Source organism: Petaurus breviceps, unplaced genomic scaffold, assembly GCF_028583685.1.
Source record: "Petaurus breviceps papuanus isolate PSGF00001 unplaced genomic scaffold, PetGlider_PUasm1.0 90849, whole genome shotgun sequence".
NCBI lineage: Eukaryota > Metazoa > Chordata > Mammalia > Diprotodontia > Petauridae > Petaurus > Petaurus breviceps.
Window position 1 is genome coordinate 17,602,200 of NW_027187361.1, and position 26,053 is coordinate 17,628,252.

Below are 26,053 nucleotides of genomic sequence, written 5' to 3' on the forward strand. Positions count from 1 at the left end.
ATACTCATTTTTGCTGGGTAGGTGATTCTTGGTTGTAATCCTAGCTTCTTTGCCCTCTGGAATATCATATTTCAAGTCCTCTGATACTTTAATATAGAAGCTGCTAAATCTTGTGTTATCCTAAATGTGGCTTCCCAATACTTGAATTGTTTCTTTCTGACTGCTTGTGATATTTTCTCCTTGACCCAGGAACTCTGGAATTTGTCTATAATATTCCTGACAGTTTTCATTTGGAGATCTCTTTCAGGCAGTGTTTGGTGGATTCTTTCAATTTCTATTTTATCCTCTTTTTCTAGAATATCAGGACAGTTTTCTTTGAAAATTTCTTAAAAGATGATGTCTAGGCTCTTTTTTGATCATGGCTTTCAGGTAGTCCAATGATTTTTAAATCATCTCTCCTGGATTTATTTTCCAGATCAGTTGTCTTTCCTATGAAATATTTTACATTGTCTTCTACTTTTTCATTCTTTTGATTTTGTTTTATTCTTTCTTGATTTTTCATAAAGTCATTAGTTTCCATTTGTTCCATTCTAATTTTTAAAGAATGCTTTCCTTCAATGAGCTTTTGGACCTCTTTTTGCATTTGGCCAATTCTGCTTTTTAAGGCATTCTTCTCACTGGCGTTTTAGACTTCTACTATTTGGCTTAATCTGTTTTTTAAGGTGTTCATTTTTTTTGTGTCTCCTTTATCAAGCTGTTGACTCATTTTTCATGGTTTTCTTGCATCACTCTCATTTCTCTTCCCAGTTTTCCTTCTACCTCTCTTACTTGATTTTCAAAATCCTTTTGAGCTCTTCTATGGCCTGAGACCAATTCATATTTTTCTTTCTTTCTTTTTTTTTTTTTTAAAGCAATCGGGGTTAAGTAACTTGCTCAAGGTTATACGGCCAGTTATTTCTGGGTGTGGTGCTAAATATCTGAGCCCGGATTTGATTCCCAGGTCATCCTGACACTGGAGCCAGTGCTCTTACTCACTGAGCCACCTGGCCACCCCTAAGCAACTGGGGTTAAGTAACTTGCTCAAGGTTACACGGCCAGGTGTTTCTGTGTGGGTGCCAAGTGTCTGAGCCCGTATTTGATCCCCAGGTCATCCCAACACTGGAGCCGGTGCTCTTACTCACTGTGCTACCTGGCCACCCCTAATTCATATTTTTCTTGGAGGCTTTGGATGTGGGAGTGTCAAATTTATTGTCTTCTTCTGAGTGTGTGTTTTGATCTTCTTCGTCAGCATAGTAACTTTCTATAGTCAGAGGTGTTTTTTTGCCTCTGTTGTTTGCTCATTTTCGCAGCCTATCACTTGGTTTTTACTCTTTGTTAAAGTAGGGCTCTGCTTCCAGGTTGGAGGGCACACTGTTCTAAGCTTCAGGGGTTTTGTGCAGCTGTTTTCAGAGATACCTCTAGGGACCTGTAAGTTTTCAGTTATTCCAAGGTGTTATGATCTAAGGAGAGGTGTTTACTACTGTCCTGGCCTGTGCTCTGGTCTGTGAGCAACCACCAGAACCCTTTTCTGTCCTGAAACTGTGAGCAGGGTCCCTGCTCTGTGACCACAAGTTCTGTTGTGCTAGTGTTCTTGATTACCCTGGGACTGCCAGCCGGGACTGCATCCCAGATCCAAGTCTGGACAAAGGAAGAGAGCTCTGCCTCAGTGCTAGCAAAAAGACCCCTGGAATCTCCTTCTGACTAACTGTTCAACGCCTTTACCATCTGTGGGCTAAGAGCCCCAGAAGCAGCAGCTGCAACCGCTAACTCAGTCACTCCCAAGGCCTGTTTCTGGTTTACTGGAGCTGGGGCCGTGCTGGTGTGGCCTGCACTGGATTGTGCTGCTCTCACTCTGGTGAGACAGACCTTTCCTGCCAACCTTCCAAGTTGTTGTAGCCTGGAAATTTGTTTTACTTGGTCTTTTTGTGGGTTCTCCTGCCCTAGAATTTTTTTAGTCTTTTTTTTTTTTTTTTTCTTTTTGGAGGGCAATTGGGGTTAAGTGGCTTGCCCACAGTCACATGGCTAGTTTTTGTGTTAAGTGTCTGAGGCTGGATTTGAACTCAGGTCCTCCTGACTCCAGGGCTGGTGCTCTACTCACTGTGCCACCTAGCCACCCCTAGAGTCATTTTTTAAAGGTATCTGGTTCAGGAGAGAGCTCAGGCAAGTCCCTGCCTTTACTCTGCCGTCTTTGCTCCACCTCCAAATTATTTCCTCATTATTAAGGCATCTCATAATTTTAAAAGGCAGAAGAGTTCATTTTGCAGTTGGATCCTCATAATTTTTAAAAAATATTCTTGTACTAGGTACAGGATTCAGGTAAGGATAGAAACAAGAAATGGTATGTGAACTGAAATTTTCTGAAGTTTCAGAATTATCTAGGAGCCTCTAGATTTGGAACCAGAGAAGCAGAGCCGCCTTCAGAGCTGTCCTGTGAATAAAACCTGTTGTCCAAGAAAAGACATTTAGAGACCAGATAACTGCCTGAGACCTTGGGGACTCAAAATGTGCTGGTTAAAGGGATATTGAGAATGGCTCATGGAATACGAGGAAATTTGATTTTATTTATGTTCAAGTTTTCTTGGTTACCTTGGTAACATGTAAATCTCCCTTCTCAGAACTAGTACACTGAGAGACCTCTGACTAGTTTGATCTGTACCTGACAATGTAATTATGCAATTATGGGAACTGTGAGAAAAATTTTATTGCATTGTTTGAACCTAGACCTGCGTGGCTGGGAAACTGGATCATCTCTTTGTTGTTTAGAGACTTTTAACCAATGACATATGTTATGCTGACCAGAAACTCAGATTTAAAGACAGATGCAAGGAGTTTTCTCTAAGGGCCCCTATCAGGTGCTTCTTACGACTCAGAAGCTGCCAAACTTGTGAGTGTGGACTCCTGGATCATCTGAAGAAAGCCCCTGCTCTTGGTGGACACCAGAACCCTGCAGGGACCTCAAGGTTCATCTGGTACAGACGCAGAAACAGCCCAAATCCAGATGAGACAGCTGTCCCAAGGCTCCAGAAGAGGGATGAACATACTGTCCTCTGTTTTTTTTTCCTTTTGTTACATGCCCAACCACCAAGGCCCTGATTCAAGCATGTGTTGGCATTTTCTCCCTCTACATTCTTGCTTCCCCCTTTTCTGCTTGCAAGTAATGACACCTGGAACACACTTCCCCAATAGTCCCCTTCAAGGAACTAATTGATTGGGATAAAAATGCTTGTCCTGGCCCACCTGGCCCCTCATGGCATCTTGCCTTATACATGCCTCTCCTTTATTGGCCAGAAGGGTAGGGGTTCTTTCAGACACCCTCCCTTTGGCCAAAAGAGGGAAATGTCAAGATATTAGGAGACACTCCATTTTCCAATGCTAAGGCCAGGAAGCAAGCTGTGCCCTGAGCTTGCCGTGAGAGCAATCCTTTGCAGTCATCCTCTGGATGATCTCACCCTTTGGCAAAAATCACAGAATTATTGTATGGCTTTGACCGACACCAGGTGTTCTCTGAGCTCAGGCAAGCACCAGGCATGACCATGTTCTGGTCATGAAGTCCTGCTATGAATCAAATCTGTCTCATTGTTGCTGTTACCCATCATTGTCAGTGATACAGCTCATGGTGTAGCCATAGGTATAAGTACTGAGATCTTTCTATGATGTCTCAGGTCCTCCCACTGGGGACAGGGCCCCAGTACAAGTGTCTTATTTCCTCCTTGCTTGCAAGCTGTTTCCCTCTCTTTGAAACTAAACTGTTTGATTCCTGCCTCTCTTGTCTCTGGCCTGCTTTGTTTGGCTCCAATCACCCACAGGTTAGAGGCCAGTTCTGCCTGGTTGACAACAACATGTGCCAGTGCTGGGGACACGAAATACAATGAGTGAATCTCTACTCTCAAGGAATTTGAGGGGGGGGGGAGAGATAACAAAGACAATATATCAATACAGGGCAAATATAAAAAGAACAAATACAAAGAGTTAAATAAAAGTAGTGTGAGGAAGACACTAGCAGTCGACTCACACCATATGTGGTATTTGAATTTAGAACTGTGCTCCCAAAGTCATTAAACTGTATAAACCCTTTGACCCAGCATATCACTAACAGACCTGTGCCCTAAAGAGATCAAAGAAAGGTGAAAAGGACCCAGATGTACAAAAATATTTATAGCAGCTCTCTTCATTGTAGCTCCAAACTGGAAACTGAGTGGGGGATGGTTGAAAAAGTTATGGTGTACAAATATTATAATTTGTATGGTACATGGTATATGGAATACTATTATGCCATAAGAAATAAAGAAAGGGATGGTTTCAGTGAAACAGAGGAATACCTGAATGGACCAATAACAAAGAGGACACCACCAAGAGAGCAATTTATGTAAAATGACGTATGGAATACAATTTGTACAAAACACCACCACCATGACAAGACTTCTGATGAGTTCAATGCCAACAGTTATTCCACGGTGCTAATGATAAAGCATGCTACGCCTCTCCTGGGAGAGAGGTGAAGGACTGAGAGATCAGAATGAGACATAATTTTTGGACATAGCCAATGGGGGAATTTGTTTTGTTTGACTATGCATATTTGTTAGAAAGATTTTTTTTTCAACCATAGTGGGGGTGGAGGAAGAGAAAATTTATTTTTGTTAATTGAAAAAAATTTAATGGAAAAAAATTGAGGTTAACAAAAGGTAATCTTTGAGTTGTCTTTTAAAGACAGAGATTCTATGAGGTTGGAAGTGAGAAGAGAGTCCATTCCTTCATGGGGAAAGGCCTATGCAAAGGCAAAGAGATAGGAGTGTCTCCTGTGATGAATAGAGAGGACAGTGGCTAGATTGCCTGGTGTGGGAGCGAGGTTATAATGTCCTATGAGGCTGGAAAGTTAGGTTGAGGAAGGCTTTAAAATCTAGACTGAGATGTTTAGATTTGATTCTAGAAGCAAGAGAAAGTCACTGGATTTTATGGAGGAGAGGGAATGACATGGTAAATCTGTGCCTTAAAAAATGCCTTTGGCAGCAGTGTGGAAGAGAGACAGAGATGAGGTAGGAAGATCAATTAAGTCTGAAATAATCTAGTTGAGAAACGATAAGAACCTGAAGTAAGGTGGTAGCTGTGTAAGCAGAGTGAAGGGGTATGGGCGAGCCACTGGGGAGACAGAAGCTTCAAGATTTGGTAAGTGACTGGATACGAGGAGTGAGAGAGGGTGAGACATGACACTGGGCTTGTGATCCTGGAGTGTTGCTTTGTCCTTCGTTCTCTTAAGAGGATCATGGCATCAGGGAGATGAGACAAGACTTGCAGTTGACTTTGCTTTGAGTGAGGGATCCTGAGAGAGTGGAAGAAACGGGGTGCCTTTAACAGATATAGGGAAGTTTGGAGAAGGAATGGGATTGGGCAGGAAAGACAATGAGTTCTGTTTTGGACATTCTGAGTTTGATCCGTCTTTGGGACATTCGCTGAAATGTCCAATAGACAATTGGTCATGAAGTGTTAAATGTCAAGGGCAGACTAGGACAGGATATAGAGACTTGGGAGTCCTCAGAACAAAGATGACGATTAAACCCATGGGAGCTAGTGAGGTTAGAGAGAGTGTAGAGAGACTGTACTAAGCCTAGCACAGAATCTAAAGGAGCAACCATAGATGGTGTGGACGAGGTGTGACCCAGCTGATGAATCAAAGGAGACGGGAGCAGGCTCAGATAGGAAAGCGAGGGGAGCATTGCATGACAAAACCCAGAGAGTAAACATTTGGGGGGAGGGAGTGGCAAATAGGTCAAGAAGCAGTAAGACTGAAAAAAAATCATAAAATTTAATAATTAAGAGATCATCGATAACTTGGGAGAAATCAGTGTTCCTGCAGGGATAAGGTCACTTTTTTTCTTATTTACAAAATATAAAGAAACTAGAGAGCATTTGAAGGAACCCTCAACTTCCTTATATCTGGGGTATATTGGGAAAACTTATTTAATAACTTTATTATTTAATAACTTATTTAATAGCAATACCTTTGATTGGAATAGCACTCAATTACTTTATCTCAATAACCTATGTGAAAATTGGCAGTGCAAAGTATCGTCATGCCTGTTTACATTTTACAGATGAGAAAACTGAAGCTCTAACAAGTTTAGATGTATTAGCCCAGATTACAGGGCACTGACCAACTTCCTCCTAGTTTAACGATAAGTTTAGATGCCGTAGTGTTTAGCACATACATTTTAGGGATATATTAGCAGACCGCTGTGCGTTCCTATGGAATCGTTTTAAAAGGGGCAGGTGAGATTGCTGAAAGGTGATCTTGCTTTCACTGGGCTCTATCTGTGAATCTAACAATAAATAGTGCAGTCACCCTGGCCTCCGATAAACTAGAAAAAGTAAAATGTAATTCATCAGTCAGATTCCCGGGGTGGTTTTGGGTTTGGTTTTTTAAGTATGAAAATGTAAGTCCCTCCCAGATGATTGAAATCAACACACAGAAACAGTCTAGGTGTAGTTTCTCGTTGATGTGCATTCATCAGCCAAGTTAAGGTTGTAAAACTGGTATTTCATCAGCTGGTCACACTTGTCTTTGCAGCCCTGGCACCAAACTCGGGGCTGTGGGTGCCGTGCCCAGGGTGGGTATTAACCTTTGTGGAAATGACTCCTCTTCTTGCGGACCCAGAGGTGGAGACCCTCAACGCGACAGTACAATAATGTCTGGAGAGGGAAACGGAAGGAAAACTTATCAACCATAGGTTATGCCCCGGCTCTTAGGCTTCCCCAAATACCAGAGTTCCTTGCACTTTGTTTTCCCCAAAGTTTGCAAACCCCTCGAGGCTTTTCTGCAAAGGAAGCAGCACACGTTCTGCCCGCACTGGAGGAGAACTGGGTACCTTCTCCTTTGCCGAGCACGGCTGGCTTTCCAGCGCAGCTTCTTTCTTAGTCGACCGGGGCTTTTCATCCTGGCTCCCCAATAAGAGGGCCCAGGCTCCATTTTGTGAAGGCAGGAAACTCCCTTCTGCACCAGCCTGGCAAATCCAGGCGGGGGAACAATAGCCTGTTCCTTCTATCGTCTTCTTCACCAGATCGTGGGGGCGTGCTGGGGAGGAGGAAGGGGGAGTGTGTGTGGGTGGGTGGGTGTGCGTGTGTGTGAGTGTGAGTGTGTGCGCGCACTAGGGAGGGCGGGGAATTGTCCAGACTTGAGCTTTGCTCCCTGGACGGGGTCGAATGGGCGGCATGTCCTAGGGCACAGGAGGGGGCGCGGGGAGGAGGAGTCTGGGGGCGGCCCGGGCCGGCCGGACTCCTTGGCACTGGCCTGGAGAGGGCGGGGCTGGGCGAGCTGAAGGGAGGAAGGGGAAGGGAGAGGAGAAGAGCGAGAGGTGGGGCTGTTTGGGAGGAAGGGGAAGGGATGGGATAGCAGTGGGAGAGCCGGGGCCGCCCCCTCCGCCAGCACCGCCGCAGCCGCAGCCGGAGGAGGAGCCCGAGCCGTCCGGGCTGTGCGCGCTCGGGAGGAGGAGGAGGAGGAGGAGGAGGAGGAAGGGAAGGAAGGAAGGGTGTTTCCTAGGGCTGCTCCCAGTCCGAGTGACTCAAAGCAGGAAATTCCCCAAGCCCGGCCAGCCCGAGCCGGGGAGCTGGGGAGCTCGGGGTCCCGGGAGCCAGCCCCTCTGCCCTGCCCGGGGGCCAGGGCCGCCTTGCTGGGCAGCCGCGTCTCCCCACCGCCCGGTAAGAAACTTTTCCCCGCTTCTCTCTCTCCCGGGGCCGCGCCGCGGAGCTTGGGGGGGGACAAGCACGGCCACCGCGTCTCCCCACCGCCGCTCCTCCCACCCCCACGCGGTGGCCCCCAGGAGGTGGGTGCGGGCTGGGGGGGCTTCTGTCTGGTCCGAGCCAGAGTCCGGGAAGCCGCTTTACTGGGGGCGCTGGCCCTGCGGACCGCGCTGTGCGGGGGTGGGGTCCTGCGTCCTTCCGACTTGGCTCGGAGCCTGGGGTCCTCTTGGGGGAGAGGAGGGGGCGAGCGGAGCCCACCCCGGGGACTTACTTCGGGGAGGGGGTGGCCCACGCGTGAAATCCCGTCTCGGGAAAACCTCATGCCCCAAGTGTGTGTATGTCGGAGTGTGTGTGAGTGAGTGTGCGCGCGAGTGTGTGCCCCCTGCCTTCCTGGACCCCTAGAATGTCACTCCTTGAAATCAACTCCAAGAAAAAGATGCAAAGAGTGACCAGCAGTGGGAAACCCCACCACCCAAGCAGCGTGCGTGTGTGGTGCGTGTGTGTGGGCGTGTTTGTGTTTCAGAGTCCTACACCTTCCTGGTTCCCTGGAATATCACTTCTTGAAATCAACTTCCATAAAAGTGGTGGCTTCGAGGGGATGTAATTAGCCCCCCTGGCTTTCCCCGGGGGTTCGCTCTTCCCCACCAATCCCTCTAGTCCATCCTTTGGAAAAACAGGCCTGGAATTCGGGGCTTACAGATTCCTTCCAAAGATTCCTGGAGGGCCATGTGAAATACGGGGGCACTGATTTGGGGATGTTTGGTTCAAGTCATTAGCGGCCAGGTTATTGTATCAGAACAGGATGTTAAGCAGCTCCAAGATCTTTGATGAACTCTTTATTTTTAAAATTCATAAAACTCGCTCTGCTTTATGCCTGTGCTTTCTTTTTCTGTTTCCAAGCCACGAAATAGAAATAATCCAACTTTATGTGAAAGACAATTGTTAGGTGCACACTCACGCGCTATTGTGGTGTAAGGTTGGCCTTGTAGGTTTGAAGCCTCTCTTTTTTAATGTAGGAAGCCCCTTCACATGTTTTCCTTACAAAGGATAAGAGGTCACTTTCAAAATTAGACAACCGGACACCAGTAGCCACAACAACAATAACAATAGCTGACTTTTATGTGGTTCTTTGAGGCTTGCAAAATGTTTCAACTCATTTGAAAGTCCCTGCTGCTCTGGGAAGCAAGTGTTAATATCCTTGGAGTAAACTGAGGTCTGAGAGAGGTTAAGTAATGGAAAGTGTAGGTCACTTACGTAAGCCTGTTAATCTTGCATGAAGATGATGGATCAGGAGTTTAAACAACTTTTTTGATGCAGTGCCTTTCCTTGGGAGAGGAGATCCTTCTGAAGCTAAATGGATTTTGCAGGACAGAAGGAGATGTGCTGGGTGCTTCCTGTTAATGTATTTTGTGCTCAGTGGCCAGTATTATGGAAGAAACAGCCACTTTTCCTCTCCTGATTGTGAGTTTTTTAAGTGTCATGACAAAATTCCATAACCGATATTTTAAGTATGAGATGTACATGGCTGGAAATGTCACAGATTGTGTGAGTATAAGGAAAAGCAGTGAAAGACTAATTGAAGAGTTAAGTTTAAGCATCATTTTTAAAGCCAAGAGGAGGATCCAGTGCCAATCTTAGGGTTGACATCTTTACAATGACAGACTGTAGTTGCTTATTAAAGCCTGATTTGTATTATTTGTTATCTTTGGGCAGCTGAAGCTTTGGTATCAATATTTCATACTAATGGACAGTTTCAATACTGTGTGCTTCAGTATGGCATTTACCATGATTTATGTTCATTTTGGCTTGATACTGCAAAATGGTCATTAATCACTGATTATGAACTGTCTGCAGGATAGACTTACAGCAGTTTCAACTAGGAAAAATTTCATTGCATGTTGGTGACCAGTCTTGTCAAGAGTCTGACAACTAAAGAAGGCTGGCATTCTTAAAACTATACGTTATTTTACATGTACGTGTAAGAGGTTATATTTGCACTTGCTATTTTGTTATTCCTGGACCACCTTTACTTGACATTTTCTATTTGAAGAAAATAATGTCACATAAATTAACTTGGGGCCTGAAAGAAATTAAACCAAACTTTTAAATGGCATTATAGGCAAATGTAATTTCCTTTACAAAAAGAAATTGTAAATATTATTATTTAATTACTATTGCCAAGTCTACTAGCACTCTCTCCTGTAATTGTTACACCATTGTGGTTAAAATGAGATTAAGGTGTTGAAGATATCCTTTGCCACAAAAAAAAAAAAAGGGTTTGTAGGCTCCATGTTTGTGTTTGTGTCTGTTAATTCTTGTTCACGCTCAAGCACAAGCGCTTTTAAGTAATCATCGAGTCCATGAAATTGTCTTGAATAGTTTGATGATTGTATTTTAGTATAATTGATTTCCTTTGTGACATATGTATTTTATGCATTGAAAAACATTATTTCTAGAAGAAGACTTTTGGTTTTACCAGATAGCACAAGGGGCCCCTAACACATAAAAAGTGAAGAATTCATGATCTGGTCCATTCCTTGCTTTTTATTAGTGAGGCAGCTGCCCAGAGGGATGAAATGACTGTCTTAAGGTTATAGAATTTTATTTTAAAATTCTCAAATCACTTATACTGTGCTTATTCTAATTCTTTATTTATGGTGATGATACTAGTTATCATCAAGAGAACCTGTGATTTTGATTTGATTTGATTTTTCTCATTAACAGTGGTGAATTTCCACTGATCATCCATGTACCCTCAGTCAGCCCCTTTTGTGACCTGTTCCTATAGATCTATTTGAATACACACACTCTCACACTCTCTCTCTCTCTCTCTCTCTCTCTCTCTCTCTCTCTCTCTCTTTCTCTCTCTTTCTGTCTCTGTCTCTCTGGCTCCCTCTCCCTCTCTCCCTCTCCCCTAACTGAACAAAGGATTCAGATATTGAAAAAATATAATAGGTTGCAGTTACAGTTTTATAAATAAGGTACAAATAGGTCATTTCCCTTTTCTTTGATCTCTTTGGGATACAGACCTAGTAGTGGTATTGATGGGTCAAAGGGCACGCACAGCTCTATAGCCTTTTGGGTGTAGTTCCAAGTTGTTCTCCCTAATTTGTAAATCAATATGGAGATAACACCACTGATGGTGTAACACAGACCTGTGAGGCAGGGAATGTGACTTACCCAGGGTGATACAATTTGATACTGGGACTCCCAACAAAGATCTTTTTGACCCAAAGTAATTGTGAGGCTTAAATTAGAATGTATTGAGAGAGATACAGAGGCACCTAGGTGGTTCAGTGGATAGAGCACTGGGCCTGGGGTCAGGAAATCTACCTTTAGATAGTTATTATCTGGGTGACTCTAAGCAAGTCATTCAACCTCTGCCTTTCTTAGTCCACTGGAGAAGGAAATGGCAAACCTCTCAAGTATCTTTGCCAAGAAAACCCCATGGACAGTATTGGTGTGCTATGGTCCACGGGGTCGCAAAGAGTCAGACATGACCGAACAACAAATTGAGAGTGAGAGCTGACCTCAGTCAAGAAAACCTGGATTTAAAGTCTGTCTCTGGAATACTGCTGGTTATGTAACCCTGCCAGGGCAAGTCAATTAACCCAGTAGTGTCCTTGGCATCTCTTGCAGACTCTTAAGTTGTAAAACAATTGCAGATCTGCATTGGTGGAGGGGCTTTCTCAACCAAAAATTAAATTAAATGTGTGTGTACATATATATACACATATGCTCCTATATGTATACACATACATATATATGTGTGACCTGTAAAATGTTGCGCAAATGTGAAGTGGAGATATAATCATGATGATGAAATCATGGTAATACCAATTCCTCCGTGGGCTGAGTTTCCCATGAAGACAAGGAGAGCTGCCCACGCCAGTTCCCCGGCTCTATGAATAGAACTTGATTTTGCTTATTCAATGGAGAAGTACCATCAGTCCTCTTACAGTGCTGTGGTATTGGCAGGCAGCAGGCAGCCTCATTGGCTGCTATTAGCAGAACTTCAAACACATGCTCATCTAGAAGGCTTCCATTAGTCATTAAGGGATTTTGACTTCCCTAAAAGGGTGAACTCCTTGGAGACATTCCATTCTTTGAGTCCTTTCCGTCATTCAGCTTAACTTAACAAATTATATCAAGGGTCTATTATATGCTTAAGGAAACCTAGACTCTTCTGGGAATACAAAAGAAATTAAGAAATGGTTGCTGCCTTTAAGGTGCTTATAATCCAGTTAAGGATTTATTGATCAGCTCACTGGAATATCTGCACTTGATGCAAAGCTAGAAAAGAATCACACCAATTTCCTTTGTCTAAAACCAAGCAGAGTTACTGCTAGAAGACTGTTACTGCTAGAAGAGGACTGTGAGTGAAAGGGTTGGGAGAGCAAGAGGGAGATAATGACAAAAGCTCATTGTACACCCCTCCCCCAGCTTCCTTCTCTTCCTTTCTGTCTGTGAACAGCCTAACTCTCTCCCATCCTTTAAAAAAAATCTGTAGTAGGTTATTCTATTCTTTCAAGCTCTTGCTTTTCACAACCAGACTCCTAGAAAGAAAAAAATCTCTTTGCCTCCACACTGTCTTCTCATTCACTTTTCAGCCAACGTTACTAGTGATCTCTTAATTTCCAGATTTAATGTTTTGTTTTGTTTTCTCCATCCTCGCCCTTCTTGACTCCTCAGCAGCTTTTACACTGTTGGCTGTCCTCCACTGGGGCCTGGGGAGGTGGTTTGTGACACTGTTTTTTCTTGGTTTTCCTTTTAGTTGTTTGATGACACCTCTGTTTCCTTTGTTGGCTCATTATCCAAAATATACTCCTTAAATGTGGGTAAAGCCAAGACTGTCCTTGCCCTCTCTTCTTTCACCTATCACCTCTGAGGTCAAATAGAAACTCCTCTGTTCCACAATTAAAGCCCCTTCACAATCTGCCTCCAGCTTTCCTTTCCAGTCTTCTTATAAATTACTTCCCTTCAAAACTTTCAGCCTGGAGGCTACCTAGGATCCTCTAGGGCCTCAAGGGTGTCCCTTTGACTGAATGCAGACTTCACTTTGGATTCACTTATGGCCTCAGGTTTCCTACCTACCCCAGCACTAGTGCTCAGCCTGAGGTCATAGAACCAAATCCCCTTGAACTTGGTCAAAGAGCCTTTCTTTACCTGAGATCATAGAAGCAAGCCTTTGAGCTGTCCTCATACTGCCTTTACATGCTAGTGCACAACAGTCCATTTCTGGGCTTTTGCCCATAGATTGTCCCCCATGTTCCCCTGCCTTTTAGAATTTCTGTTTTGGGGGCGGCCAGGTAGCACAGCGAGTAAGAGCACCAGTTCCAGAGTCGGGATGACCTGGGATCGAATGTGGGCTCAGACACTTAGCAACCACCCAGAAACACCTGGCCGCGTAACCTTGAGCCAGTTACTTAACCCCAATTGCTTTAAAAAACAATTTCTGTTTTCCTTCAAAACCTAGCTCATCGACCAACTTCTCCACAAAGCCTGTCTTCATAACCTCAGTTGCTAGTATACTTTCCTCACCCCCAAAAATGACTTAATATTTATTATATGTACTTATATGTACATTTCTCCCATGATAGAATGAAAGTCCTTTGAGGGCAGGGACTAGTTCATTTCTGTCTTTGTGTTCCCAGGGTCTAGAACAGTGAGTACTTGAAACATGTGAACACTAAGTGTGTTGATTATGTGATCTCAGGCAAGTCACTTGACATATCTGGGTGTTAGTTTCTTCATCTGTAAAATGAGAATTGGACTAGATGCTATCCAGGATCTCTTTTAGCCCTAAATCCTTTGATTCTATTGTGTTAAATGTTTTTCACTTTCTTGATATCAGGCTAATCTTGATAGGGAGTGGGAAGGAGGGGAGAAAATTTCCTGATTTGGGGACAAAACTTCATGTCCACGAGGACGTCATCTTAGAACCCTAAATTAATAGTCTTTCCTTCAGCTAAATGGTAAAATTGTTTTTAGATCATTCTTTCTATCTGTCACAACATTCCATCGTATATCCATATAATGTTCTATAGCTTACAAATAATTTGAGCATTTTTGCCATTTACAAGTCTGTAAGGTAGGATGGACATGCATTATTAGCATTCTCACTTTATTTTTGTTAAACATTTGTATGCTGTGTGCCAGGAGTGAACTGAGAGCTTCACACATATCTTATCTGAAACAGCATTTGAAATTGTTCGCAGGTAAGCTGCCATCCTGTCACAGGGGCCATGCTGACCTTCTTTGTCTAGTTCTGATTCTGGTGTATGTGCTGCCAAAGCCAGCCCTGTCACTCCCATTCTCAGATGAGGAAATGCAAAGGGCTGAGAGACTGTGGTGTTTACCTGAGGTCAGTGCCTTAGGGCTATCTTACTCTGCCTCCTGTCAGTTCTTTACATGTAACTGAGATGGAACTTTTACCTGAGTTAGCTTCCTGGCCAGTTGTGGAAATCAGTTTGTGGTTTCCCCACCCTTTTGGACAAATCTTTTGTGCAAATGGTGTCACATGGAGGCAGTGAAATAAATTATTAACACTGTTTCTGCTGTGGTCTCCACAGAGTTCGTTTTAGTCGGTGTAGACAGTTGAGCTTCATGAAAGCAAACTTCATGAAACTTTAAGAATGAGCAGCTAGGATTGTCAGGGTACTAACACCATGTTCTTCACAAACCCCATGAATTCTGGCCAGTCAAGTCCACAGGCATTTATTAAATGCCTATTATGTGCCAGGAATTGTGCACAGTGTTCGAGATTATTGTTCGCCCTTCATTCTCAAAGAAGACCAATGACATCATGAGGGTGATGTCATGACTTGCTTGTGAATTGGATTTAAGTGACGCAGAGCTGCTCAGAGTCAGCCTCACTCTGTCCTCCAGAGTCAGTGAAGTCCAGTGGTGGGGCAGAAGTCAAGGCGTCTGACAATGGCATGGGATGCAGTGGATGACCTTGGCCTTTCTAAATTGGGGTCTTTCCCAGCCCTCAGTGTGTCTGAGGCAAGGCCCATCCAATGAGTATAGGCTAGGATGGTCTAATTTACTTTCACAAAAATACCAATCTGGGAGGGGAAGACCCTCAACATTTCTGCTTGGAGCAAAAAATAATTGTGATTCACACTCATTTTAAACCATCAAAACCTGAACTAGGAACCATAGAGGTGTTTGGATTGGGAGCTATTCTCGGCCACTCAGTGAAAGAGTGATCTGGATTTAAAGGCTAGTCAGGTAGCTCCATTTAAAACACAGTGGGCTTTTTAAAAGCCTGTTGTTTTCAGAGCTATATTTCAAAAAATTGTAAATGAAAACCGCACAGGACAAAAAGTAAATTGTCTCAGATTTTTGAAAGAAAAGTGATAATAATAAAAAAATAATTTTAAAAAAGTGTACCAAAAAAAGGCAGAAGACAATCCCTACTAAGTAAACTTCAATGATTTGTGGGTCTTAAACTACCTTGGAAGGAGGTATTAAATCATCACAAAAACAATAGCCTTGCAGTTGTGACAAATAACTTGGTATGAACCACTTGCTTTACATAATCTCAAAGCAATGAATTTCTAAAAAATATTCTCTTGCAATGTGTAACATGGCCACCTTTTCATACCCTAAACTAGGTTTAGACAAGTTGTTGCTAAACCAAGAGAAGCTGGAAGAATGAGGCTGTTATTTAGACTCTGTCTTCTAATTATGCTCCCAAGCATCCGACTTCTGTTTTAAAATTTTCATTTCTCTTTGGCACTTATGCTTCCTCTAACTCATAGGCATAGAATTTAGAGTTGGAAAGGACCAGAAGGGCTTTCAGGATAGTGTTGTAAAATTCATTATTAGTGGCCTGTTAGCTCTAAAGAGACATTGATTGCAAGTTCTTTTGCTAGTTTGAACCCTAACCTAATACAGTATATCATGATTGTGTCTATAGTTACAGGAACTGAATGCATGGCCTTGAGCAGCAGTAACCAAATTTTTTTTTGGTCTCAAGACTCTTTTACAACTCAGATTCTCCCACCTTCCCACCCCAAAGAACTTTTTTTTATGGGGGTCATATCTATCAATATTTACCACATTAGAAATTAAAATGTCTTAGTATTATATCATTGATTGGCCTTGAGTAATGTTTTTTTTTTTTTTTTTGCTTTTTGGAGGGCAATTGGGGTTAAGCGATTTGCCCAAGATCACACAGCTAGTTTTTGTGTTAAGTGTTTGAGGCCGGATTTGAACTCAGGTCCTCCTGACTCCAGGGCCAGTGCTCTATTTCCTGTGCCACCTAGCTGCCTCGAGTAATGGTTTTAAGACCCAGTTGTGCATAAAACAAAATGGCAATGATAAGTAGAATTGTTTCATTCCTTGTGCTTCCATCCCCATCTCCTAGCACAGTGTCAGATACATAGTAGGGGTCTTAGGCTCAGGTGACACAGCTTCCTGTGGCCCCAGTACAAAAGTATCCTCCCAGCGTGGGACGTCTTCTTCAGGAATGACAGGTGCAGGCTGCGCTAAGTGAACGGATGCTGTATCCTTGCTAAGTATCCTTTCCACATTAGCTGTTAAGTGGTTTACAAGGGCTGCATTTCATTCTAATTCTGAACCCTAGGAGCAGTCTAGAACACAGCCACCTCAGACCTAATCCACTTTGCTGCCAGGTGCTCAGGTTCAAATAGGGTGTTCACTAGTGATTTAAGGTACGATGTTTGCAACCAGTTTTTCAGGGTTATCTTCTAATTTATGTGTAGGATAAAATCCAGTCAATCAACAAGGACAATTTCATTATTATTATTTTTGTTTTTTGGAGGGGGGAGGGCAGGGCAGTTGGGGTTAAGTGACTTGCCCAAGGTCACACGGCTAGTAAGTGTTAAGTGTCTGAGGTTACATTTGAACTCAGGTCCTCCTGACTCCAGGGCCGGTGCTTTATTCACTGCACCACCTAGCCACCCCAAGTTCCATTCTTTTTTTTTAAGAAAATACTAGCCGACCCTGCAGGACAAATTGTTCTTACCACAATATTCAGCTCTCAGGGTTCTAGAAATACTTTGGTTAGAGAAAAAAAATTGTAAAGTAAAAATATCACCCCCTTGTTTTATTTGGTTTTTGTCAGAGAAGAAAATAAGAAAAAGTTAGCAGTTTTTTTGGTCAGGTTAAGCATTTATTAAGTACTTCTATGTGCTAGACACTGTGATAAGCCCTGAGGGTATAAAGAAAGGCAAAAAGCCAGTCCCCGTTCCCACAGAGCCTGTAGTACAATGGGGAGACAGCACTGCAGACAGTCAGGTACAAACAAGGTACGGACAGGACAGATTCAGGATAGTCTCAGAGCAGGCACTAAGATTAAGGAGGGCTGGGACGGCCTTCTTCGGGGAAAGTGGGTTAGAATTGAGGGAATCCCAGAGGCAGCCATAATTCTAGGAATGGGGGACAGTCATTGAAAGCATTAGGAGGCAGGAGATGGAGTGTCTCTGTCATTGTCCTCTGATCACAGAGTATATGGAGGGGAGAAAGGCATAAGAAGACCGGACAGGTAGGAAGGCACCATGTGATTGGTAATGGGAACTGGAGGATCTCCCTTGCCCCTTAGGAAGTCTAAGAGAATTTGAAGACCTTCCCTGCTTTGACAATAAACTCTTCCCCCTAACAGGCTAAATGGAATCACATGGAGCCACGGTGGGAGGGTGAAGGGTGGAGCAGAGTCCACAGGAAGCTGGGAACCAGAGCTAGCTGAGGTGGAGAGCATTTGTCCTAGGGAGTCAGTCAAGCTTGTGAGTAAAAATTTTGGTTTGTAAGAAGGCTAAAAGATGGTGTGGCTCTCTGTACCATTGTGGCTTATTAACTTCTTTGCTACTATAATGGAATCAGCTTACTAGTGTTGGGGTTCGGTGTTCTGGTGTCAGAATAAATGTTTTGCTTTTGTCTTCTATATGGAGAATCTGTTATATTTTGCCATTGAGCACCATGCAGGTATATTTATAGCGATCGTAGGCACTGTGAATATTGCATTGGCACTACAAACCAATTATGAGGGACTTTAAAAGCCAGAGGATTTTATATTTGATATATTAAATATATATATATATGTATTTTATATTTGATCCACTAGAATTTACTGAATGGGATTGAGGGTAAGGATGATATGGTTAGACTTGTGCTTTAAAAAGATCAATTTAACAACTCTGGTGGAGGATGGACTGGAGTGGGGAGAGACTTGAGGCAAAGAGACCAACCAGAAAGCTGTTACAGTAAAGTAGGTGTGAGGTGATGGGTTGCACCAATGGTGGCAGTGTCCGAGGAGAAGGGGCAGAAGATAAGATGTGTTACCAAGATGCAGGCAGCAGGATTTGGTAAGTGATTGGATATGGGGTTTGGGATATTTTTCTTCTATTTTTGAAAGGTGGTTTCTGGCTGCTCAGATTAAAAGGTGTAGGGAGTTTAAAGTTTTGGGAAGGAACTTGGAGTGTCAAGTGACTACAAGCATGCTTGTTGGTTTCAATGTCTATGGGTTCACTTGAGATGTTTACTGGGGCCTTTTCTTCTTGGGCCGTTGAAGTTATTGCCTGCTGCAATCATCTCAATGCCTAGAATGCTCTCCCTCCTCAGTAACATCTCAGGGATAGCCTTCCCTTAAAGACATAGCTGTCATCTTCCTCACCCTCCCAATTATTAGAGTTTTCTAACTTTACCCAAATAATTTGGCTATACGTTTTGTACATAGACATCATGTATATTTGTTGTTTTCCTCTCAAAAGAATGAAAGCTTCTTGAGAGTAGGAATGGTTTGATTTCTGTCTTTTTATCCAGCGTCTGACATAGCGGAACTAAGCATTTAAATGCTTTCTGAATTGGATTTTGAATTGTGTATGTCTTACTTCCCCATACTGGAATATAAGCTTCTCCAAAGTAGTGATGGGTTTTTTTCCTTCTGTTTTTTTCTATTCATGGTGCCTTGTACATTATAGGCATTTAGCAAATACTTGGAGAATGGAGGTAAATTTATCTCCCTAGTTATGACTATTGAAATTCATTCTGGAATTGGACCATCTTCCCATTTTATTAGACTCTTCCTGACCACTTCTAGTTTGAAGTGATTGCCTATTCATTATCCTTCTGCATGTTCTGTCATTCTTTTTAAGACTGTAGAAATCAGCCGTGTGCCAAAATTGTATGTAATTAAAGATGGAAGTTTGAAACACTTTTTTATAAATAGAAGGCAGGATTTTTGCAGTACAGTCTGAAGAATACTGAGTTAGAATATCTTAAAACTGTCAACTCTGAGAGGCTGATTTGGCCTAGAAAATTCATATTAGAGCAAATGATAAAAGCAGGAAAAGGCTTTTCCAGGACAGTTTGGCATTCACGAACAGAACTCCCATTGTAGGGATGGTGTGTCTGTAAAGCTCTCTCTTCACATGACTACAAAAACATTTGGGCCAGAAAGATCTTGAGGGTAATCCTGGGTTCCTGAAGGAGTTGGTCTGCGTGTTAATATACTTGCTCATTCAGAATGATAGGGAGGTTTTTAATAATTTTGTGTTGGCGATTTTCATGGTTAGTACATCTTTAAACTTTTTAATTTAAGGATTTGGTGTGAAAGTTTCTGTTAATATTCCCAGACCCCTGTTCTTTTTCTCTTTACATAAATAATTGCTAAGAGTGCTCCATTTCTCCAGGAATCCTTTCCTTCATATCAGTCTTCCTTGGTAGCCTCAGTTCATTTCAATCTCTTTGATTATTTCTATCTTCCGCCATCCAGAGATAAAACCGTCTGCGTCGATCCTCTCTGAGCGTAATCAAGAAGTAATCCCTAATTAAAAGTTCTTGACATACCTCTGTCTGACCACAGCTTCTCATTCCATCTCTCCTCCTAAATCAAGTCAATTCACCCCAATTCTTAGTCTTTTCCAGTCTGTGTGCTAAGTACGAAGATACTAAGGAAAGACAGAAAACAGTCCCTGTTCTCGAGGAGCTCCCTCCCTGTCTGATGTGGGGAGACATAGAATAAACTGGGGATAATCTTAGGAGGTGTTAGCATCGTTCTTTAATCTCATCCAGATCCCCAGTCCCCCTGGACTCACTTATTTCTCTGGTCCTTCTCTCTGCCCTGACTTTACTTCCCTCAGGGTAGTCTTGACTTTGTGGTTAGCTGCTTCAGTCCTACACTGTCTTCTGCTCTCCAGCCTTGTTCTGTCAGTGCTAAGCCTTATCCTTGGGTTACCTCGCCCTGAATCACAGGCTTCTGAACTAAGAGGAAGTCACATGACTGTGCTGACTGGGTACATTATAGATGAATGTTCTCTGACTTCACCTGGTCTTTTTGTCTCCAGGCCTTATACTCTTCCCCTTTGGATTCCCTGTCTCACTCTCCCCCAAAGTTTTTTTTTCCAAATCTTCTCTGAAGCCTCCTGTGCCTCCTTTCCCCTCCTAAGGATGAGGAAACGGAGGCTGATGTGAGCCACCTCCTCCCTTCTCTTCATCCTAAAACCCTTTAACATCATCTCCTATTTTTTCTCCCTTTCTGCCTCTGACAATGAGATGGCTCTTCTCCTTGCCAAGGCCCGACCCTTTGCATGCGCCCTTCATCCTCCTGCCCCTTCCAGTTTCTCCAACAGATTGCAGCCGCATTTCTCCTCTCAAATCTTTATCTTCTCTCCCTCTCTACTGCTCTGAAACGTGCCCGATCTCCCCCATCCTTAAATCGTCACTGGAATTATTACCATCCCCTCAAGCTGTTGTCCAATATCTCTTCCCTTTTTCAGCCACACTCCTTGGAAAGAAGCGTCTAAATTTGCTGCCTCCCCTTTCATTTTCTCCCTCATCGCTCTATCCTTTACAGTCTGACGTCCGATCTCATCATTCAGTTACAGTTCTCTCCAGAGTTACCAAGGATCTCTCAGATTGTCGGATCTAATAGACCTTATCCTTCTTGAGCCTCCTCTCTCTGTCTCTAGCTTTTTGTGGCATTCTCCATTGCAGGCTCACCATCCAGATCACACATCCTTACTCTGTTTTTTCCCCAAGACTTGGTCCTAGGCCTCTTACCCTTCTCTCTCTATACTTCCTCACTTGGTGACCTCATTAGTTCATCTCTTTGCATGTGACTGGCAGATCTGCTTATCTCCCCCTCAGCCTCTCCTTCGAATTTCAGTCCCTTATCACCAATTTACTCTTAGATAATTTCAAACTGGCTGTCATGGGGTTATTTCAAACCCTTCAAGCACAAAACAGATTCGCTCTCTTTCCCTCCAAACTCACCTCTCTTCCAGAATTCCCTGTTTCTATGGAGGGGGAAGAGGACTGACTTTGAAGAAGCTGCTTGAATTCAGTCCCGGGCTGCGTCCAGACCCTGACTTCCAGGTTCGTCACTTTAGCATTACCCATAACTCCTTTCCACAGTGCCCAGACCTCGACATTCTACGTCCACACCATCTCTCCCACGATCCGCCCTCTGCCTTCTTGCACTGCCGCCATGTTTAGGCCTTCTAACCTAGATTATGGCAGTGGCCTCTTTATTGGTCTCCTTACCTCATTCCAAGTCATTCTCTACACTGCGGTCTGTGAAGCACAAATCCAGCTACTCCACAGACTCCAGTGGCCCCTACGAGGTGGCAACAGTGGCCCCTACGAGGTGGCTCCGGGTAACAGTGGATAGAGTGTTGGTCTTGAGGTCGGGAATACTTGAGTTCAAATCCAGCCGCAGGTGACCCTGAGTAAGTTACTTAACCTCTGTTTGTTCAATGGAATGAAAACACCGACCTCCCAGTGTTGTGAAGATGGAGTGAGATAAAAGCACAATGTAAATAAACCCTAGCGACTAGACTATTACTGTTATTGCTTATAGAATCAGATATGTTGTTTGTTGATCCTTCGTTTTTTAGGCATGTCTGACTCTGTGACCCCATTTGGGGTTTTCTTGGCAGAGATACTGGAGTGCTTTGCCATTTCTTTCTCTGGCATTTTATAGATGAGGAAAATGAGGCAAATGAGGGTAAGTGACTTGCCCAGGGTCACACGGCTAGTAAGTGTGTCAAGTGTCTGAGGCCGGATTTGAACTCAGGTCCTCCTGACTCCAGGTCCGGTGCTCTATTCACTATGCCACTTAGCCGCCCCAGTATTTATTTTTCTTAATTTAGTGTGTGTATCACATGCATGTTTTATCCCCTTGTCTGTCCATTAGAATGTAAACACCTTGCTAGTAGAGATAGTTTCATTCATTGTCTTTGTATCTTCAGGACTTGGACAAGTTTCTGGTATGTAGTAGGCATTTAAGAAATGCTTATTGGTTGATTGAATTTCTGTGGTCAAAAATGCCCTGGTGGCCAGTCTCTCTGAGGATGCACCATTCCAAATTCAGCAAGACTGGTCCTCAGACAGGAGATGAGCCAACACTCACCTGGCTGGAGGACTTGAATTGAAACCTTTTCAGCTTGGTAGGCCCGGCCAGATTTATGCTTGGCTCCCACAGCCTTTGAGAACCCAGCACTGTCACCCTACTGTGATGAAAAATGGGAAGGATCTCAGTGAAGGTAGCATCGAATCCCTTAGTGCCCATCTTAATGGGGAGAGGTGGTCTTTGGTGTCAAATCTGAAAAAATACTGAAAATCCCCAAATGTGATTGACTTAGGTCTGCTTTGTGCCTTTCTCCAAACTATGACACACAATTTGGCAGAATAAAAGAAGCTTGATTTTTGAGGTTTTTTTTTTTTTTACTTTTTTGGAGGGGGAAGGTAGGGCAGTTGGGGTTAGGTGACTTGCCCAAGGGCACACAGCTAGTAAGTGTTAAGACTCAGGTCCTTCTGACTCCAGGGCTGGTGTGGTGCTGTATTCACTGTGCCAACCAGCTGCCCTGAAAGCTTGGTTTTTTTTTTTTTAATTTGTTCTTGAATGGGTTCTGTTTGTGAGAAGCAAGGTATAGAGTGTTCCTAGCTCAGTCTCCATGCACTTGCCAGTACAGTGCTTTGGTGGATGCAAATTTATTTATTAGTGAAGCATGCTTAGCTAAAGTTATTGTCAGTCAGCTCACTGGTCTTTTTTGTTTGTTTTAGTATTATCATCTGCAGCTACATGGCACAGTGGCTAGAGGGCCAGGCCTGGAGTCAGGCCTCAGACACTTACTAGCTGTGTGACCCTGGGCAAGTCACTTAACCCTGTTCGTCTCAGTCTCTCATCTGTAAAAGGAGCTGGAGAAGGAAATGGCAAATGACTCCAGTGTTTTTGCCAAGAATATCTCAAAATGAGGTCACAGAGAGTTAGGCATGACTGAAAAATGACTGAACTACAATAGATGGAGAGCTGAAAGGGACCTCTGAGGCCATCTAGTCCACCCTTCCCATTGTGCAGATGAGGAAACTGAAAACAGGAGGTTAAGTGACTTGCCCAGGGTCACATTTTTTCCATTTTAAAAACTGGTGCCTTTTGTATTTGTTTTTTTACATCACAGTCATTTCCTCCTGTGTTTTCCCTACCCTTACTGAGCCCTTGTTTGTGATAAAGGAAAACGGCTAAGTAACACTGACAAAACAACCAAACTTCTCAGGACCTCCCCTCCCTTCCCCTCCCTTCCCCTCCCTTCCCCTCCCTTTCCCTCCCTTTCCCTCCCTTTCCCTCCCCTCCCAGTCATGGTGTGGGGATGTCCTCATTCTCTTACCCCTCCAATATACAGTTAGCTGTCGGAGTCTGTTTTTCTACCTTCCTCTCTCATATTCACCCCCTTCTGACACTTGGATCTTTCTGACTCCAGACCCAGCCCTCTATCTGCTGCACCACCAGGTTCCAAGTAACCAAAACTTCCCAAGCGAATAGCAAACTTACTTGTTACTTACCACATGTGATTGGGGTGTATTCTCAAGCCCGGGTTTTTATAATTAGTTCTATCATCCGGAATTTCAGGAATGACTACATTACATACACCCTTTCTCCATTGGTCTCTTGAGCTTATTTATTCATTCAGCAAATATTTGAGTGAGTGCCTTTTGTAGTTGAGGCCCCTTTACCACATGTTTTGGATTTGGGGAAATCAATGACATGATCCTCTCCCCTGGGCAAGATTACACTCTAATAGTGGTGGCAGCACATGTGCAAAGATAGGTATTTGATAAATGGCAGAGAAGCGTTAAGAATTTAGATTAGAAAAAGATCATGTCAGGTTATGGTGGTAAAAGAAACCTTAATTGAGAAGATGGCGTTTGGTCAGGGCCTTCAAGGATGGCTTGGATAGTCCTAGGTGAATATTGAGTGTGGCCAGGTAACCCACATTTTAGGGAATAGGATGGTTGAAGGAGAAGAGGTAGGAACATGCATGTGGAGTGTTTTAGGGTTGGTGAGTGGAGCTGTTTGCCTGGACAATCCATATGGCCAAGAATGCAGGAGTGAGTGTGAAATCAATCAATCAAGTGCCTACTATGTGTCAGACACTATGGGTGATCGTGATACAGATCCAGTGAATGAAAGGAGTTAAAACTAAGGAGTTTACCTTCTTGGGGGGGAACAATGCATGTGCATATGTACAGAATAAACATAGTAGTTAAATATAAGATAGTTTGATAGAGACAAGACCCACAGATCAGTCGCTGTCCAGTGGGATGGGAAAGAGGCTGAAACTAGAAGCTAAATGGAGGATTTGTTATTTGATCTTTTTAGTCAACAGGGAGCTGCTTGAGCTTATCGAATAAGAGGAATGATAGAGTCAGATCTGTGCTTGAAGAAGATGACATTGGTGGGGCAGTGAATAGAGCACCGGTCCTGGAGTAAGGAGGACCTGATATTCAAATATGACTAAAAACACTTCACAGAAAACTAGCTGTGTGACCTTGGGCAAGTCACTTAACCCCAATTGCCCTACCTTCCCCCCTGCAAATTAAAAAAAAGGAAATAAAACGAAAATGACATTGGCAGCAGTCTGGTGAATGGATGAAAACAGGAGACAAGAAGCAGGGAGACCCGTTCGTAGATTACGGTAGTAGTTTGGGCACGAGGTGATAGGGGGTCAGGCTGGAAGGTTAGGTTGAGGTCAGATTGTATGGAACCTTAAACTCAGCTAGTGAGTTTGAATTTTCCCCGATCCAAAACTGTTTATTCCATAGCTTCCACCTGCCTACAGGATAACGACAAGATTCAAGTCAGGATGTTTTTGTAAGACTGTTCTGATGGATTGGAGTGAGGGAAGTCAGGGAGACCAGTTAGGATTCTTTGGAGAAAATCCTGATGCCAAAGACCTTGAAGTAGGAGAAGCCAGTGGGAATGGGAAGATACATGGAAAAGGACTCGTGAGAGAGGAGGAAGTGACTGGAGGCAGGGGAGGGGGGGAGGCCAGGTGACGGAGTGAATAGGGCACCGGCCCTGGAGTCAGGAGGACCTGAGTTCAAATTCAGACTCAGACACTTGACACACTTACTAGCCGTGTGACCTTGGGCAAGTCACTTAACCCCAATTGCCCTGCCCTCCCCCCTCCTCCAAAAAAGGAATATAAAGGGGAGCAGTCAGATGAGTTGAGGGTTTTGACCCTTAGAAGATGGTGACATTTTCTCTCCCTTTACTTGGCAGGCTCGTCTCCTCATTTCACCTCCTGGCCTGTCTGACTTTCCTTTTTTTTTTCCTCCCAATTAATTAATTAATTTTTAGTGTTCAACATTCATTCACTTCCATAAATTTTCAATGTTCTCCCCCCAACCCTTCCCTCTCCCTCCCCAAGACAGCTTGCAGTCTGATTTGGTCTCTACACATACATTCCTATTAAACACAGTTTCACATTAGTCTCTGACTTTCTTTTAAGTCCCAGCTAAATTCTTACCTTCCACAAGAAACTTTTCTCAGTTCCCCTTCATCCTGGTGCCCTCCCTCTGTTGATTATTTCCAGTTTTTTGGTTGCATCAACTTGTGAATAACTGAGCATCTGATCATGGTACTTGGTGGGAGGGGGCCTTGTGTTGCAGTCTGTTAGGGTAGGGGTAGGGAAGGATCCATTTATCATTGGATTATTCAAGTATCAGTTTGCCCCCCCCCCCCCCAAAAAAAAAAAGCAAACAGAACCATGATTTCTTTTTGGAAGGGCAATTGGAGTTAAGTGACTTGCCCAAGGTCACATGACTAAGTGTTAAGTGTCTGAGGCTGGATTTGAACACAGGTGCTCCTGACTGCAGGGCTGGTGCTCTATTCACTGCACCACCTAGCTGCCCTCTTGAACCATGATTTCTTAAATAGAAACAGATCCTGGATCCTGCACACTGATTTAGAAAACCACCACTCCTGCCTGGCATTGAGTTAGTAGGCACTTAAAACCCCTAGTCTTTTTCATTTACATAATTTAAAAAAATCTTAAAGTATAGGACTTTACATTTGTATTAAATTTCTCCTTAACTA

At 43.5% G+C, this 26,053-nt stretch overlaps 1 protein-coding gene, 1 long non-coding RNA gene and 1 other non-coding gene across 3 annotated transcripts in view; 1 reads left to right on the plus strand and 2 right to left on the minus strand.

The window, feature by feature from the left end:
- Positions 1–6,451: 6,451 nt before the first annotated feature.
- On the minus strand, positions 6,452–7,289 carry LOC138149722 (uncharacterized). The gene is made up of 2 exons (XR_011165406.1): positions 6,840–7,289; positions 6,452–6,663 (listed from the first exon to the last, which is right to left on the minus strand). It is a non-coding gene; the product is annotated as an uncharacterized lncRNA (long non-coding RNA).
- A 222-nt stretch (positions 7,290–7,511) lies between these two features.
- CYFIP1 (cytoplasmic FMR1 interacting protein 1) overlaps positions 7,512–26,053 on the plus strand; it is a 174,961-nt gene continuing 156,419 nt past the window's right edge. Inside the window, exon 1 of the mRNA XM_069072936.1 lies at positions 7,512–7,668. The gene's annotated coding sequence lies outside the window, so the exon portion shown is untranslated. The remainder of the gene's footprint in view (positions 7,669–26,053) is intronic.
- LOC138149880 (U6 spliceosomal RNA) lies at positions 13,905–14,012 on the minus strand. Its single transcript, XR_011165456.1, has one exon. It is a non-coding gene; the product is annotated as a U6 spliceosomal RNA (small nuclear RNA).